This window comes from Bubalus bubalis, chromosome 17 (genome assembly GCF_019923935.1).
Source record: "Bubalus bubalis isolate 160015118507 breed Murrah chromosome 17, NDDB_SH_1, whole genome shotgun sequence".
In the NCBI taxonomy this organism is placed as follows: Eukaryota; Metazoa; Chordata; class Mammalia; order Artiodactyla; family Bovidae; genus Bubalus; species Bubalus bubalis.
The window spans coordinates 44,541,687-44,559,488 of NC_059173.1; the positions used below are offsets into that span (position 1 = coordinate 44,541,687).

The 17,802-nt window shown below is 39.7% G+C and overlaps 1 long non-coding RNA gene across 1 annotated transcript in view; it reads left to right on the plus strand.

The window, feature by feature from the left end:
* LOC112579963 overlaps window positions 1–17,802 on the plus strand; it is a 112,106-nt gene that overhangs the window by 75,905 nt on the left and 18,399 nt on the right. The window lies entirely within an intron of this gene.

The following is a 17,802-nucleotide window of genomic DNA, read 5'->3' on the forward strand; positions in this document are numbered from 1 at the left end:
GAAGAGTTGACTCATTGGAAAAGACTCTGATGCTGGGAGGGATTGGGGGCAAGAGGAGAAGGGGATGACAGAGGATGAGATGGCTGGATGGCATCACTGACTCGATGGATGTGAGTCCTAGTGAACTCCAGGAGTTGGTGATGGACAGGGAGGCCTGGCATGCTGTGATTCATGGGGTCGCAAAGAGTCGGACACGACTGAGCGACTGATCTGATCTGATCTGATCTGATACAGAGTGAAGTAAGCCAGAAAGAAAAACACCAATACAGTATAGTAACGTGTATATATGGAATTTATAAAGATGGTAATAATAACCCTGTATGTGAGACAGCAAAAGAGACACAGATGTCTAGAACAGTCTTTTGGACTCTGTGGGAGAGGGAGAGGGTGGGATGTTGTGGGAGAATGGCATTGAAACATGTATCATATCATATAAGAAACGAATTGCCAGTCTAGGTTCAATGCAGGTTACAGGATGCTTGGGGCTGGTGCACTGGAATGACCCAGAGGGATGGTACAGGGAGGGAGGTAGAGGGGGGTTCAGGATGGGGAACACGTGTACACCCGTGGCGGATTCATGTTAATGTATGGCAAAACCAATACAATATTGTAAAGTAATTAGCCTCCAATTAAACTAAATAAATTTAAAATTTAAAAACAATGTAGAATCTACAAAGAAAAAAAAATGTCAAACTCATTGAAATAGAGAATAAAAAAGTGATCACCAGTGGGCTGGGGGTGTTAGAAATAGGAAGAGATTGGTAAAAGGTACAACATTTTAGCTATCAGATGTATAAGGTCTGACGATCTAATGTATAACACGGTGTCTGTAGTTGAAAGCACTGTACAGTATAATTAAAATTTGCTAAGAGAATAGCAAATTATGTCCTTAAATGTCCTCACACACACAAAAGGTAAATATGTAAGGTGAAGGATGTGATGATTAACTGGATGGGGTAAATAATTTCAAATATATACACATATCAAATAATCATGATGTACACTTTAAATATTTTAACATTTTATTTGCTAATTATACCTCAATAAAACTCAAAATATATCATTCCCTAATCGTGAAACTTTAGCCATATTCTGTTAGGAGCACGTTACCAGTCTTACCCACTCTCAAGAGGGCTATTATTCAGAGGCAACACTAAAGAACAGAGTTCATGTAGGCCAGCTTAGAATTCTGTCTATTATAATGAGATGATTCAATAGGTTAGTGAACACTATTTGTATTGTTGGCTATAACAAATTGAATATCGGTCTATAGCACTGGGAACTAGTTAGTGCTAGTTCAGGGAAAAAACTGCTTTATAAACGTTATACAAACATTATACACATTCACTGATAAACATTATACAAACATTATACACATTCACTGATAAAAGTTATAAAAATATAATAAAAACCTGCCTTCGAGCAAAAAAATGAATGTAATTTTGTTAAATATTTTCCATGGTGTTTGTTTTATAAACATGTATGTATAACTATCAAAACATAATGAAAGAAAATAAGAGCCTACCTAAAATTCTTTGAAGATTACCTTTGCTATTGCAGTGACCTGATTCTACCTCATTTAGCCTCTGTCCCCTACTGAAACAATTGTTTTTATAACTTGATACTCAATGAGGAAGCTTCTTTAGATTGAGACTCTGATGTTATAGCAAAGAGAATATTTCAAAATGATTGAAATTAATGAGACAACGTACAAAGGTAACTCTGTGGCCCCAGTACAACTCTGTGACATTTAGGGACTGGTTTTGTATCGAGCTTTTAAATGCACAGAGGACCCACTGCTGCTGCTGCTAAGTCGCTTCAGTCGTGTCCGACTCTGTGCGACCCCATAGACGGCAGCCCACCAGGCTCCCCGTCCCTGGGATTCTCCAGGCAAAAACACTGGAGTGGGTTGCCATTTCCTTCTCCAATGCATGAAAGTGGAAAGTGAAAGTGAAGTCGCTCAGTCGTGTCCGACTCTTAGCGACCCCATGGACTGCAGCCTACCAGGCTCCTCCATCCATGGGATTTTCCAGGCAAGAGTACTAGAGTGGGGTGCCATTGCCTTTTCCGAGAGGACCTACAGAAGTAGCTTATACTTCTACTTTCCTGTAAACATCCTACCTAGTGATAAGCCTACTTAAATTAACAGAGCTTAATAGTTAACTTTTGTGAATCTCCTATTTAGAAAGAACCAGAATGATTTTAGATATGAAGCATGCTTTTGAATATGATCTTTTCTTCCGTGTAAACAAGCTCTATATTTACACAATAACTTACCTTTGTTAAATGGTTTTATGATAAAATATGCTTATCCCAAAGTTGGTAAAAAATAATAAAAACAAAACAACAACATCATTAACAAAAATTATGTAATGCTTCTTAAATCTGAGCTCTGATTTTCTGTTTGAACTCTGTTCTAATAAGAAAGCCAGGTACAACATTTTCTAAAATTTAGTCCTTACCATTAACTTTATAGGATAGATTCTATTATTATCTAAAATAACTGGATAAAGAAACAGAAAAATAAGTAGGAGTTAGCCAACCTGCCTAAGGACATGTGGCTATTATCCTATTCCACATCAACCTGGGCAGTCTAATTCCAAAGCTCACCAGATGAACTATGCTACTGTTGTTTCAAACAATGGAGATAATCTTGTCTGGGACTGATTAAATCCACTGTGAATAAGGGACAATTTAATGCAGATATGAGGGTATCTGTTCCTTCTGTGGTATGTAAAACTATTTAGTAATTTGAAGTATTTGATGTGTTGATCATCAGAAATGTATTGTACATAACCCTGAAATATTTCAAAGATCTCAGGGAAATGTACGTCAGAAATTTTTTTTTGTTTCTCTACTAACAGAGATGTTGGGATACCTATGTTCATGTTGATAGAAAGGGATATGAATGCAATCAGACTGGAGTATAATGAATAGAATATTTAATGTTAAAGGGATTAATTTAGACTGTATTTTTTGAAGGTTTCCCTGAGTCGTAACTGGACTTGGGTGTTGACTAGTGCCATGGAATGAAAGAAAGGTACCATGAAATGAATAAAAAAATTCTCTGAGCATTTTCTCCCAGATTTTCTCTCTCTTGTCTATATACTTTTAAGATTAATCACTATAGATTAAGAGGAATTCTTACTGCCAGGATTAGATCAAATATCTCCCTGCAGTTAGATAGGAAAATTTTCCAAAGAAATTGTTCAGAAGGCTTCAACAAAAACTTCCTTTTTGGGTGAATTTCTCACTTGTCCTTGGATTGCCTTGTCATAATGTAGACACAGTTTAAAAGTAAAAAAGAAAAATGCATTTAGTGACCTCTGAAGGGTGTTGGGAAAATGCACTACCATTTTGTATATAACTTTCAGTATAAGATGTGAAAGGTATTTTGGACTTGTCCAAAAAGCAATCTTGAAACTTCAAGCAAAGTTTTAAAAAATGTCTATGTTATTGAGGATATCCCCCAAACTATAGCAAACTGACAGTTTCCATGCAGTTTTGTGTCTAGAGAAAAAAAAATCAATGCAAATAAGGAAAATTTCCTACTAGCAGTAGAGACATTTAAGGACTGACATTTAAGACATTTAAGGACAGAAAGACTAGGAATGTATATGGTTGCTCAAAGCTATTTACTGAATCTTAACATTCAGTTTTCAGTGTTTTCTGTTTATTTTCAGAATCTTTGTAACTGACTTCAATTCTTTGGTTAATAAATCTGAATTGTAAGAATTAGTTTCTTTGAGTACTGAATTATGGCCAAATAGTGATTAATTTTTTAAATACAAAAGGAATTTATTTTAATAGGCTAAATGATACAAATCATGTTTTAATATAATGTGCATTGATGAACCTAATGGGAAATGTTGACAAGGTAGATTCATAGCCAGTGGTATTTTTTCTACCACAACCATTTTCTACTGACATATAATGATATTGCCTATTTGTGTTGAAGGGAGGTGAAATGAACATTGTCAGATTTACTTTTTAAAACCCTCTAAGTACTAAAGTGCTGTTTCCTCATGAGTCTTTCTGTTACATAATTGGTGGCACGAGTTTATCACTGTTTCTCTCCTAACTCAAAGCTATTTCAACTTCTGTATAAATATAATCCTTTCTGCTTAAATATGAGAGAGGGAAAAAAAAAGTCTTTTAAGGACAGGCTCAGTACTGATCCTTTGGTGTTAAAAATGTGGCAATTATTGGGACTAACAAAAGGATAAACAATATCAGTTGATTAAATGAGTTTCCTTTTTAAGTTATGAAATCTGTTTCTATCGAGGGACATCTGAAAGAAATAAATGGCTTTTGAATAGAAGCAAGAAAAATTCTCTCTCATTACATAATTAGGTCAGTGGAGATTTACTCTTTGTTTTGTGTTTCATATGGATTCTGGGGTACTTTGACCATTTTGGGAAATTTGCCTTGAGCTAATGAAAGCTGAGCACCGAAGAATTGATGCTTGAGAAGACTCTTGAGAGTCCCTAGGACTGCAAGGAGATCCAACCAGTCCATTCTAAAGGAGATCATTCCTGGGTGTTCTTTGGAAGGACTGATGCTAAAGCTGAAACTCCAATACTTTGGCCACCTAATGCGAAGAGTTGACTCATTGGAAAAGACTCTGAGGCTGGGAGGGATTGGGGGCAGGAGGAGAAGGGGATGACAGAGGATGAGATGGATGGATGGCATCACCAATTCGATGGACATGAGTTTGGGTGGACTCTGGGAGTTGGTGATGGACAGGGAGGCCTGGCGTGCTGCAATTCATGGGGTCGCAAAGAGTCAGACACGACTGAACGACTGAACTGAACTGAACTGAACGGAAGAATAGATCTATTTTTATATTGATAATAATTTCCATTATTTTGACATTCTGATTGGTAATTAGATGAATTATTCTGAGTACATAAACAGTTATGTAATAATATCAATAAAAAGTGAATTTGTTAAACACCAAATTTTACACTTCTGAATTTTCCTCTTCAATACTTGGTGTTGGAATTAAAAGAATTTCAGTATAATTCTGTGTGTGTGTGTGTGTGTGTGTGTGTGTGTGTGTGTTAAAAACAAGGGTAGAAATAATGCTTTGCCTAAAGTTTATTTCATAAAAGGGTCATTTGTCCTTTTTCACTTTGAGGATATCTTATTATCCTTCGAGATCTTATTACTTCTATATTATTCCCTTTTTTAATATTTTTCCAATTAATTTACTGGTTCATCATATTCTTGACTCGTGAACTTAATGTTTTTCAGCTACTCACAAGAATGGTTACTTCCCAGGTCTATCAATATTTAACATCACTTTATGTTCATGGCCTCAAACTTTGAAATCCCTTTCTCTGCTCACAGCCTTTTATCTGCCCCTGCACTCAGTCAGTCCCTTACTTCAACTGAACACATGTTTTGCCCTTAGGTTCAAATCTTGCCTTCACTGATCATCTCAGTGCAGGATCTCCCACTGGTCATCTATCTTCTAAACTACATCCAAGTGTTTTTACTTCCAAACTCACAGGCATCTTAAAATTCTACCAAATTGTCTGCTTTTGGTTGTAAGTACCACCATTTGCTGTTCTGTTACCTTAGGCAGGTTGAGGCTTCCTAGGTAGGGCTAGTGGTAAAGAACCAGCCCACCAATGCAGGAGACTTAAGAGACATGGGTTCATTCTCTGGGTTGGGAAGATCCCCTGCAGAAAGGCATGGCAACCCACTCCAGTCTTCTTGCCTGGAGAATCCCATGGACACAGGAGCCTGGCGGGCTACAGTAGATTGGGTCACAAAGTGTTGGACACAACTGAAACGTCTTAGCATGCACATACCTTAGTCAGGCTAGTTAACTTTTCAGTCCTCCAGTTCAGGTGAGAATTATAAAATACCTCTTTCCTTGGCTAGCTGTGAGGAGTGAATGAGATTATACCCATTGGGGTGTAACAGTGACTGGACCATACTGCTCAATACATATTGATATTATTCTACTCCTTAATTCTTCTCTTGACAAGTTGCTATTGCTATTGCTAAGTCACTTCAGTCGTGTCCGACTCTGTGTGACCCCATAGACGGCAGCCCACCAGGCTTCCCCGTCCCTGGAATTCTCCAGGCAAGAACACTGGAGTGGGTTGCCATTTCCTTCTCCAATACATGAAAGTGAAAAGTGAAAGTGAAGTTGTTCAGTCGTGTCCGACCCTCAGCGACCCCATGGACTGCAGCCTTCCAGGCTCCTGCATCCATGGGATTTTCCAGGCAAGAGTACTGGAGTGGGGTGCCATTGCCTTCTCCTCTTGACAAGTTACAAACTTGGAAAAAGTCTACTACCCATTTCTTATTACTTATGAATCACTGGGTACTGTAGAGTGTGACCTTGTATTTTAGCTCAACTACAAGTTATTGTTAAAATGTTATATAATATTATGTATTTTTACATAGAGTAATTATGCTTCATTTGGCAATAAGGAGTTCATGGTCTGAGCCACCATCAGCTCCTGGTCTTGTTTTTGCTGACTGTATAGAGCTTCTCCATCTTTGGCTGCAAAGAATATAATCAATGTGATTTCGGTGTTGACCATCTGGTAATGTCCATGTATAGAGTCTTCTCTTGTGTTGTTGGAAGAGGGTGTTTGTTATGACCAGTGCATTTTCTTGGCAAAACTCTATTAGTCTTTGCCCTGCTTCATTCCGTATTCCAAGGCCAAATTTGCCTGTTACTCCAGGTGTTTCTTGACTTCCTACTTTTGCATGACTGTGCTGACTGTGGCTCAGACCATGAACTCCTTATTGCCAAGTTCAGACTTAAATTGAAGACAGTAGGGAAAAAGTAGGGAAAATAACTAGACCATTCAGGTATGACCTAAATCAAATCCCTTATGATTATACAGTGGAAGTGAGAAATAGATTTAAGGGCCTAGATATGATAGAGTGCCTGATGAACTATGGAATGAGGTTCGTGACATTGTACAGGAGGCAGGGATCAAGACCATCCCCATAGAAAAGAAATGCAAAAAAGCAAAATGGCTGTCTGGGGAGGCCTTACAAATAGCTGTGAAAAGAAGAGAAACGAAATGCAAAGGAGAAAAGGGAAGATATAAACATCTGAATGCAGAGTTCCAAAGAATAGCAAGAAGAGATAAGAAAGCCTTCCTCAGCGATCAATGCAAAGAAATAGAGGAAAACAACAGAATGGGAAAGACTAGAGATCTCTTCAAGAAAATCAGAGATACCAAGGGAACATTTCATGCAAAGATTGGGCTCGATAAAGGACAAAAATGGTATGGACCTAACAGAAGCAGAAAATATTAAGAAGAGGTGGCAAGAATACACAGAAGAACTGTACAAAAAAGATCTTCATGACCCAGATAATCACGATGCTGTGATTACTGACCTAGAGCCAGACATCCTGGAATGTGAAGTCAAGTGGGCCTTAGAAAGCATCACTACTAATAAAGCTAGCGGAGGTGTTAGAATTCCAGTTGAGCTCTTTCAAATCCTGAAAGATGATGCTGTGAAAGTGCTGCACTCAATATGCCAGCAAATTTGTAAAACTCAGCAGTGGCCACAGGACTGGAAAAGGTCAGTTTTCATTCTAATACCAAAGAAAGGCAATGCAAAGAATGCTCAAACTACCGCACAATTGCACTCATCTCACACGCTAGTAAAGTGATGTTCAAAATTCTCCAAGCCAGGCTTCAGCAATACATGAACCGTGAACTTCCTGATGTTCAAGCTAGTTTTAGAAAGGGCAGAGGAACCAGAGATCAAATTGCCAACATCCGCTGGATCATGGAAAAAGCAAGAGAGTTCCAGAAAAATATCTATCTCTGTTTTATTGACTATGCCAAAGCCTTTGACTGTATGGATCACAATAAACTGTGGAAAATTCTGAAAGAGATGTGAATACCAGACCACCTGATCTGCCTCTTGAGAAATTTGTATGCAGGCCAGGAAGCAACAGTTAGAACTGGACATGGAACTACAGACTGGTTCCAAATAGGAAAAGGAGTTCATCAAGGCTGTATATTGTCACACTGTTGGTGTATATTGTCACCTATGGTGTATAGTGTCACCATGCAGAGTACATCATGAGAAACACTGGACTGGAAGAAACACAAGCTGGAATCAAGATTGCTGGGAGAAATATCAATAACCTCAGATAGGCAGATGACACCACCCTTATGGCAGAAAGTGAAGAGGAACTCAAAAGCCTCTTAATGAAAGTGAAAGTGGAGAGTGAAAAAGTTGGCTTAAAGCTCAACATTCAGAAAACGAAGATCATGGCATCCAGTCCCATCATTTCATGGGAAATAGATGGGGAAACAGTGGAACGAGTATCAGACTTTATTTTTCTGGGCTCCAAAATCACTGCAGATGGTGACTGCAGCCATGAAATTAAAAGACACTTACTCCTTGGAAGGAAAGTTATGACCAACCTAGATAGCATATTCAAAAGCAGAGACATTACTTTGCCAACAAAGGTTCGTCTAGTCAAGGCTATGGTTTTTCCTGTGGTCATGTATGGATGTGAGAGTTGGACTGTGAAGAAGGCTGAGCACTGAAGAATTGATGCTTTTGAACTGTGGTGTTGGAGAAGACTCTTGAGAGTCCCTTGGACTGCAAGGAGATCCAACCAGTCCATTCTGCAGGAGATCAGCCCTGGGATTTCTTTGGAAGGAATGAGGCTAAAGCTGAAACTCCAGTACTTTGGCCACTTCATGCGAAGAGTTGACTCATTGGAAAAGACTCTGATGCTGGGAGGGATTGGGGGCAGGAGGAGAAGGGGACAACAGAGGATGAGATGGCTGGATGGCATCACTGACTCGATGGACGTGAGTCTGAGTGAATTCCGGGAGTTGGTGATGGACAGGGAAGCCTGGCGTGCTGCGATTCATGGGGTTGCAAAGAGTCGGACACGACTGAGCAACTGATCTGATCTGATCTGAATTATGGTTCATAATGTTTATCATCCAAAACTGGGACACTAGGGCAGAAAAGAAGTTACAATAAGCATGACACTGGTTCTGTCTTGGACACAGTGTTATCCTATTGTTACTTGAGCAAAACTGGACGAAAAGTACTCTCTATAGTCTGTTTTTTGTAACTTCTATTAGCTAATATTGTATGTTCTGCTCAGTAGCTCTGTCGTGTCCAACTCTTTGTGACCCCATGGTCTGTAGCCCGCCAGGTTCCTCATCCACAGAATTTTCCAGGGAAGAATACTGGAGTGGCTTGCCATTTCCTACTGCAGGGGATCACCCCAACCTGTGGGTCAAATCCATGTGTCCTGTGTCTCCTAATTAAACTAGGTACTATGGCCCCAAAATATAAGAGCCTCTGACAGGTTATTGAGGTTTATATGCAATCCTGGGCTAAGAAGAAGAGAGTAGGACTTTGGGACATTGAAAGGAAGGAAGACAGTTCACAGGAAGATGGGGACAGCAAAATGTTTGGTCAATAAATAATTGTCATGCCATGCAGAGACCATGGGACACCAAGAGGAAGGTGGACAAACAGGCATTGCCAGGTTCACTCCAGTTCACTACTACACTTCGCTCATATTCTTCGCAGTTATCTCTGATAATAGCTCTTTTCCTGCCTCAGGTCCTCTATCTAAATCTGTTGGGCACTTAAGGGAGAGATAAAGAAAACTTCCTGAGTTTGCTCTTTCTTCAGTCCAAAATAATCCTTATGTCAAAAGAGACATATTTTGGGGTGGTAAATTGCTCCACTACACTGTCTTTTCCTTCCTTTTAAATTAAAGCGGATGCTGGTGATAGGGCTGTTCAGGCTGAACAAACAGGTAGTTGCAGTGCAAGTGAAACAGATCACAATGATCATGTAAGTGGTAAAGTCACCAAGGAGAGTTTGCTAGTGTGATCTTACCACACTGCCCTGTGGAATGTTCTTTTCTAACATCACCTTCACAGAGCTTTAGTCTATAATATTGCTGTGTACATATCCACTTTACATCCATGATGTTTAGGTTATAAAGACCATCACTGGTTTCAGAATGTGGTCTCAGTCACTCTACAATCACCATATTCATAACCATTTTGTCTGACCACTTAGTAGCATCTGATTTATATCTTTAAACTTCCCACTTCTCTGGCCATTTTTCCTTGACTTGCAAACATGCTCAAGTTTTCTCTATCTTGAAAAGATATTCAAATTGCTGTTCTTTATTTTCTATACTCTAGTGTCATACTTTGGGAGAGTACTGCTTGTTCATTGTCTCCACTACTTCACTTTTCTCTCACTCTTCAACAATTTACTAACTGGATGCAGATCTCACTATCTTAGTCCAGTTCAGAATCCCCAGTTTTCATCCTACTCAGCATTTACTGAACAGTTATGGTGATTGGTTGGCTCATTACCTGCCTGAGAAAGAAAGACTCTTCTCATCTCATCCTTGGATTATGTAAATTTGAGTTTGCCTTTCTCCTCTAATCTACACTCTCCTACCTCATTTTACTGACTCTGTGTTATAGCAGGCAAGTAGCTAGATATGATCAGAGAAGGGGGGCATGGACCAAGTGGCAAAAAACCACACATCTTGTAAATAGCAGGGGTCCTTGGGCAGACAGAGAAAAGCAGGAACCTCCAGACTGACAAGAACCCACACATTTTGGGGTGGTGAATATCCTAGAGGCAGACAAAGAAAGGTGGGAAAAGATGGGGCTCTCTGGCATCTGACTGTCAACTTTTGCTCATTATGCTCTTATTACAATAAAATTAGCCTTGCAGAAAAGAAGTTCCCATCATGTACTGACTTCTTGACACTTCCAAATAAGACTGAATATGGACAAAGATTAAAAAGGAGGCAAGAAAGGCTTCCTCAATGAACAATGCTTAATAATACAAGAAAACAACAAAAGGAAAAAGACTAGAGATCTCTTCAGGAAAACTGAAAACATCAAGGGATCATTCCATCCAAAGATGGGCACAATAAAGGGTAAAAGTGGTAGAGACCTAGTAGACACTGAAGAGATCAAGAAGAGATGGAAAGAATACACAGAAGAACTGTATAAAAAAAGATCTTAATGGGCTGGATTACTGCATTGGTGTGGTTAGTCATCCAGAGTCAGACATTCTGGAGTATGAAGTCAAGTGGGCCTTAAGCAGTGCAGTTAATAAAGTTAGTGGATGTGATGCAATTCCAGCAGAACTATTCAAATCCCTAAAGGATGATGACATCAAGGTTTTGCACTTAGTATATCAGGAAATCTGGATGACCCAGCAGTGGCCACAGGACTGGAAAAGGTCACTCCTCATCTCAGTTCCCAAAAAGAGTAGTCCTAAAGAATGTGCTAACCATCAGACACTTGCATTCATCTCCCATGCTAGTAAGGTCATGCTCAAAATCTTGAATTCTAGGCTTCATCATTATGCCAAACAAGAACTTCCAAATGTTCAAGTCAGATTTAGAAAAGGAAGAGGAACTAAAGATCAAATTGTCAATATTTGCTGAATTATAGAGAAAGCAAGGATTATAGAGAAAGCAAGCCTTTGACTATGTGGATCATGACAAACTGGAGAAAGCTCTTAGAGAGATGTGAATACCAGATAATTTTACCTGTCTCTTGAGAAACCTGTATGTGGGTCAAGAAGTAACAGTTAGAACCCTGTATGAGACAACTGATTGTTTCATGATTGAGAAAGGAGTACAACAGGGCTGTCTGCTGTCACCCTGTTTGTTTAACCTATATGCTGAGCACACCATGAGAAATGCCGGGTTGGATGAGTTACAAGCTGGAATTAAGATGGGCTGAAGTAACATCAACAACCTCAGACATAAGGATGATACCACTCTAATGGCAGAAAGCAAGAAGGAATTCAAGACCTCTTGATGAGGGTGAAGGAAGAGAGTGAAAGAGCTGGCTTAAAACTGAATATTAAAAAAATTAAAATCATGGCATCTGGCCTCATTACTTCATGGTAAATAGAAGGGAAAAGGTGGAAGTAGTGACAGATTTCCTCTTCTTGGTCTCCAAAATCAAAGTGGACGGTGACTGCAGCCATGAAATCAGAAGACGATTGCTTCTTGGCAGGAAAGCGATGACAAACTAGACAGTGTGTTGAAAAGCAGAGATGTTACTCTGCCAACAAAGGTCCATATAGTCCAGGATATCATCTTCCCAGTGGTCACATATGATTGTGAGAACTGGACCATAAAGAAGGAAGAACACCAAAGAATTGATGCCTTCAAACTGTGGTGCTGGAGAAGACTCCTGAAAGTCCCTTGGACAGCAAAGAGATCAAGTCAGTAAATCTTAAGGGAGATCAACTCTGAATATTCACTGGAATGCTTAAACTGAAGCTCCAGTATTTTGGTCATCTGATGTGAACAGATGACTCTTTGGAAAAGTCTCTGATGCTGGGAAAGATTGAGGGCAGAAGGAGAAGAGAGTGTCAGAGGATGAGATGGCTGGATGGCATCACTGATGCAATGAACATGAACTTGGGCAAACTCTGAGAGATGATGAGAGACAGGGAGACCTGGCGTGCTGCAGTCCGTGGGGTTGCAAAGAGTTGGACACGACTGAGTGATTGAACGGAGAAGGCAATGGGAACCCATTCCAGTACTCTTGCCTGGAAAATCCAATGGATGGAGAAGCCTGGTAGGCTTCAGTCCATGGGGTCAAGAAGAGTCAGACACGACTGAGTGACTTCACTTTCTTTTCACTTTCATGCATTGGAGAAGGAAATGGCAACCCACTCCAGTGTTCTTGCCTGGAGAATCCCAGGGACAGCAGAGCCTGGTGGGCTGCCATCTATGGGGTCGCACAGAGTCGGACATGACTGAAGTGACTTAGCAGAGCGATTGAACAACAACAACAACAATGGACAAATCCCTTCTCTTCTCGGGGAGGTGGAGATAGGATGAAAATCAGGGAATACGACCTGCAAACCTCTTCTTCTCCAGTGAATATTCTGCCCATTCATTTTAACCCCATTTAACCAGCTTGTAAAAGAAACTCAGGGCAACAACTCACCCGAGACTGGCTGCTGTCCATCCATGGGATTTTCCAGGCAAGAGTATTGGAGTGGGTTGCCATTGCCTTCGCCACTTGAGAGTATATTATCATTTAAATAAATCCTTCCTTTGCTTTCTTGACCTCCCTGTCTCATCTCTGAAGTCTCTGAATTCCTTCTTCTACCAGAGAAGAATGTACTCTCCAGTATCATTAACAACTACCATTATTAGACATTCAGATCTTGTCATTCTCCTCTATCATTTTTCTTAGTGAGGTCAGACACATCAGTGATAACTACCATATTTATTTAAATCAATCTGGTTGTATATTTTTGGTCCCATTCTCTCCAATGAGATACAAACTACTGAAAGTCACTACTTTGATATTTGGTACCTCCTATTTGGCTTTTTTAAACTTCATACTCTGAGTTTTATATTCACATTGGGCATCATTGTTTACTTAACCATTTAGTCTCTCAAATTCAGCCCTTGTTAATTATTCCTGTTATTCACTGTATCTCATATTGTTTTGACTACCAAATTACTCATTTATTAATTTACCATCCATTCATGCAACTGTTTATTGAGTATTTTTTTAAAATGAGTGATATAATGGCAAATAAGAAAAAGTTTCTGGATTCATGGAGCTTTCATTCTAGTGGGGAGAAGACAGACAATAAACTAATAAATGAATATATAAAAGCTTATTTTGGATAATGAAAGCTACTGCAAAGAAACTGAGACAAGTAAATATGTTAGGGAGTGGCTGAAATGATGACTTAGATGATTAGGGAACATTTCATTAATTAGATGACTTTGAAGCTAAGATTCAAGTGATTCAAAGGAGGCAGACATGAGGATCAAAAATGAAGGGTATTCCAGGGAGAGCATACAAAGTACAAAGTCCTTCATTTGGGACCAGATGCCACATTGTAGGAGTAGAAGGAGAGAGAGCGTGTGACTAAAGCCTAGGGGTAGAGTGTCAAAGAGGTTTGGAACGTGAACAGGGTTGAAGTCACATAACATCTTTTTGTTCTTAATTAGAAGGATTATAGACAAAAAAGTGTCATGAGCTCATTTACACTTGGAGAAGATGACTCTGGGTTCTTCCATAGAGACTGGACTCAATTCCTTTCAGTTCAGTCACTCAGTCATGTCCCACTCCTGCAACCCCATGGACTGCAGCATGCCAGTCTTCCCTGTCCATCACCAACTCCCAGGGCTTACTCAAACTCATGTCCATTGAATTGGTGATGCATAAAAGCCAGGAGGCATTGAAACAGCCCAACTGATATCTGCAGGTGACTTGGCTTAAAGTGCTTACCAGTAGAGATGATTTGATGGATATATTTTGGAGTTAGTGTTCATAGGCTTTAATGATAGATGAGGAAGGACACACAATGGGCTCAGCGATGGTGGCCTCACTGAGATGAAGGAGACTAGGGAAGCAAAGGATGTGGGTATTAATTGAGTTCAAATTTTAGTTGATTTTTAGGTATGAAAATGTTGAGCCAAGTAGGCAATTGATGAAATCTGAGGCTCATGGAATATTCAGGCATAAGAAAGAGGAAAGTGTGGTATCATGGAAGCCAAGAGAACAGTGTTTTCTATAAGTCCAATGCTGTCAAGTAAACTAGGTGGGAACAGATCACTCGTTATTGTATCAGCTTCTTTCCTGTTTCAACTGACTGATGGCTATAGATGCCCAATTGGAGTGGGTAAATGTAGTGTAAGTATTTGACATTAAGCTTTTGACTCGGGAGACATCCATTTCAAAGATATCTTTCTCAAAGATATTGTCAATTGCATGACACAACTACTAATAAAATAACTAGATAAGAAACCAGGCTGTCCCACCCATGAACTCCCCTTTTATAAAGCCCTGCATTACTTAGATAACTGACTGTTTGAATGACCCCACTTTTTCCTTGCTTTGCCCTAACCCTGATTCCTGTTCTTATGTTTTAAACTCACCAATAAAGAGTGAGTGAGGTCTTCCCTGGTGGCTCAGCAGTGAAGAATCCACCTGCAATGCAGGAGATGTGGGTTCAATCCCTGGTTTGGGAAGATCTCCTGGAGGGGAAATGGCAACCCACTTCAGTATTCTTGCCTGAGAAATCCCATGAACAGAGAAGCTGGCAGGCTACAGTCTGTGGGATGTTCTCAAAGAGTCGGACACGACTCAGCTACTAAAACAACAACACAACAATAAAGAATGAACTAATGAGACCCTAGTCATCCCACTCTCAGACTCCATTAAAGAGAGAAGCCACATCCCCACTCTCTTTCTCTACCCATGACCCCACTGTGTGTCTCCACTGTGTCATATACCCTTCAAGGCTTGTGAATAATATACCTGCTTCCCCCCAACCAAAGTTCTCTGATGGTTGTGCTTAGATGTGTTTTGTAATCATAAGAACCACAAGGGCTTAGCTCTAGATGGGGAAATGTCTGTGGAGGCTGGTCACAGTAATAGAGGCTTAGGTGAATACTTGCCAGCATTTCCAGCCTATAACATCATCATCATCAATAAACTGGGACTGAGACAAAATAGTAAAGAAAAACAATAGGTAGAAGATGGAAACTACAGATTTTATACCAAAATGGCCCTGAATATTATTTCCTCTTTCTGCTCATCATTACCATTTCCTTTGTCTTTCTTCATGCACTGCTGTTTATCAATTGAATCTTTGCAATAATCTCTGGCCTACTTTTTGCTTATGAAGCTTATGTCTCCCCTTTATAGAATGGCCAGAATCATCTTAAAGTGTGGCAACTATCAGTTGTCCAGTGGAGATTTGATAATTTTCTATGACTATAAAAAGATAAAACTTTCTGTTTGCATATATTTCATATATTTGAAATTGGAGGTTAACTATTTTTTACAGAAATTCTGTTACTCTTAAGTATTATGCTGGACAGTTGGTCTAGACTAATATTCATTTAACAGGCAGTAATTTGTCTTGACTAAGAGATTTTCATATAAACTGCATTTTATCAATTAAATTTGTTCAATTTGCATTTTTATTGTAGCTGGGATATTGCTTTATTGTATCCCCAATTCACAGAAAAGGATCAATAGCTTAAAGTCACTTAAAAGTCACTCACTAAAGCTTGGAGGTAGTAATAAAATGGAATCTTAAATACTATGAAACAGTAAAGTCATGAATAGAATCATTGACTAGGACTTGCATCAAAATATTGAATGTGAATTTGTTTTTTCTTAGAACAAAACTTCTGAGCATGTAATGATTTCATAAAGGAAGCTGCAGAAGAAAATTGCAAATAGGAATTTCAAAGACAATCATCTTAAATTAAATTTGTTAAACTGTGGTAACCATCTATACTGAGTGGCAATGCCTAAACTGTTTTGAAATTCTGAAATGGTTGCATGGAGGCTTCATAGTCCATATGCCAATTAGAAACCAAGCATAGTGACCTCTATGCAAAGCAACTGAATTTAATGCATATGGGGTGAAAATAATTATTTTCTGTGTGAAATTAATTATTTCAAATAGGAAAAAAGAAAGCAAAACCCAACTCTCAAAGTTTAGCATTTCAAATTTTAGTATATATGTATATATAGTGGTGTTGGAGAAGACTCTTGAGAGTCCCTTGGACTGCAAGGAGATCCAACTAGTCCATTCTGAAGGAGATCAGCCCTGGGATTTCTTTGGAAGGAATGATGCTAAAGCTGAAACTCCAGTACTTTGGCCACCTCATGCGAAGAGTTGACTCCTTGGAAAAGACTCTGATGCTGGGAGGGATTGGGGGCAGGAGAAGAAGGGGATGACAGAGGATGAGATGGCTGGATGACATCACTGACTCGATGAACGTGACTCTCAGTGAACTCCGGGAGTTGGTGATAGACAGGGAGGCCTGGCATGCTGCGATTCATGGGGTCACAAAGAGTCGGACACGACTGAGCGACTGATCTGATCTGATATATATATATATGTGTGTGTGTGTGTGTGTGTGTATGCATGCATGCTAAATCACTTCAGTCGTGTCCAACTCTGCAACCTTATGGACTGGAGCCCACCAAGCTTCTCTGTCCATGAGATTCTCCAGACAAGAATACTGGAGTGGGAGAATGCCCTCCTCCAGGGGATATTTCTGACTGAGGGATCCAATCTGCATCTCCTGTAACTCTTACATTGTAGGCAGATTCTCTATCAGGTGGTAGAGATTCCTGGGTTGGGAAGATCCTCTGGGAGAGGGCATGGCAACCCACTCCATATTCTTGCCTGGGAGAATCACCATGGACAGAGGAGCTTGGCGGACTATGGTCCATGGGGTCGCAAAGAGTCGGACATGACTGAGACACTAAGCACAGCGCAGCACATAAATGAATTATGGAGAAGGAAGTGGAAACCCACTCCAGTATTCTTGCTTGGAAAAATCCCATGGACAGAGGAGCCTGGCAGGCTATAGTCCATGGGGTTGCAAAGAGTCAGACACAACTGAGCACTTGTCAGCGGCATATATAAATCATGCCATTTTTAAAGAGTTTCACAAGTCAGTAAATAATAGATATGATTTTGTGAGGAAAAGCAGAACAGATTACAGAAAAAAAATACTTATCAACTGATATGGTGTGTATTTGCATAATATCTCACGTATGCATGTGGAGGAATTGTCATCAACATACATCCCACCGTCATGCTTTTTACCTGTGGAAAGAATGCTGATGTGTAAAGTGCCTTTGATTGCTGCATAAGAGAAGGACGTGTTCAACATGTCTTCTTTTTGTATCATGTTGAAAAATCGTGATACAGGAGAAGAGGCTTCTCATTTAATTAAAGGCTATTTGGTGAACTGAATGGAGGTAGCTATATTGC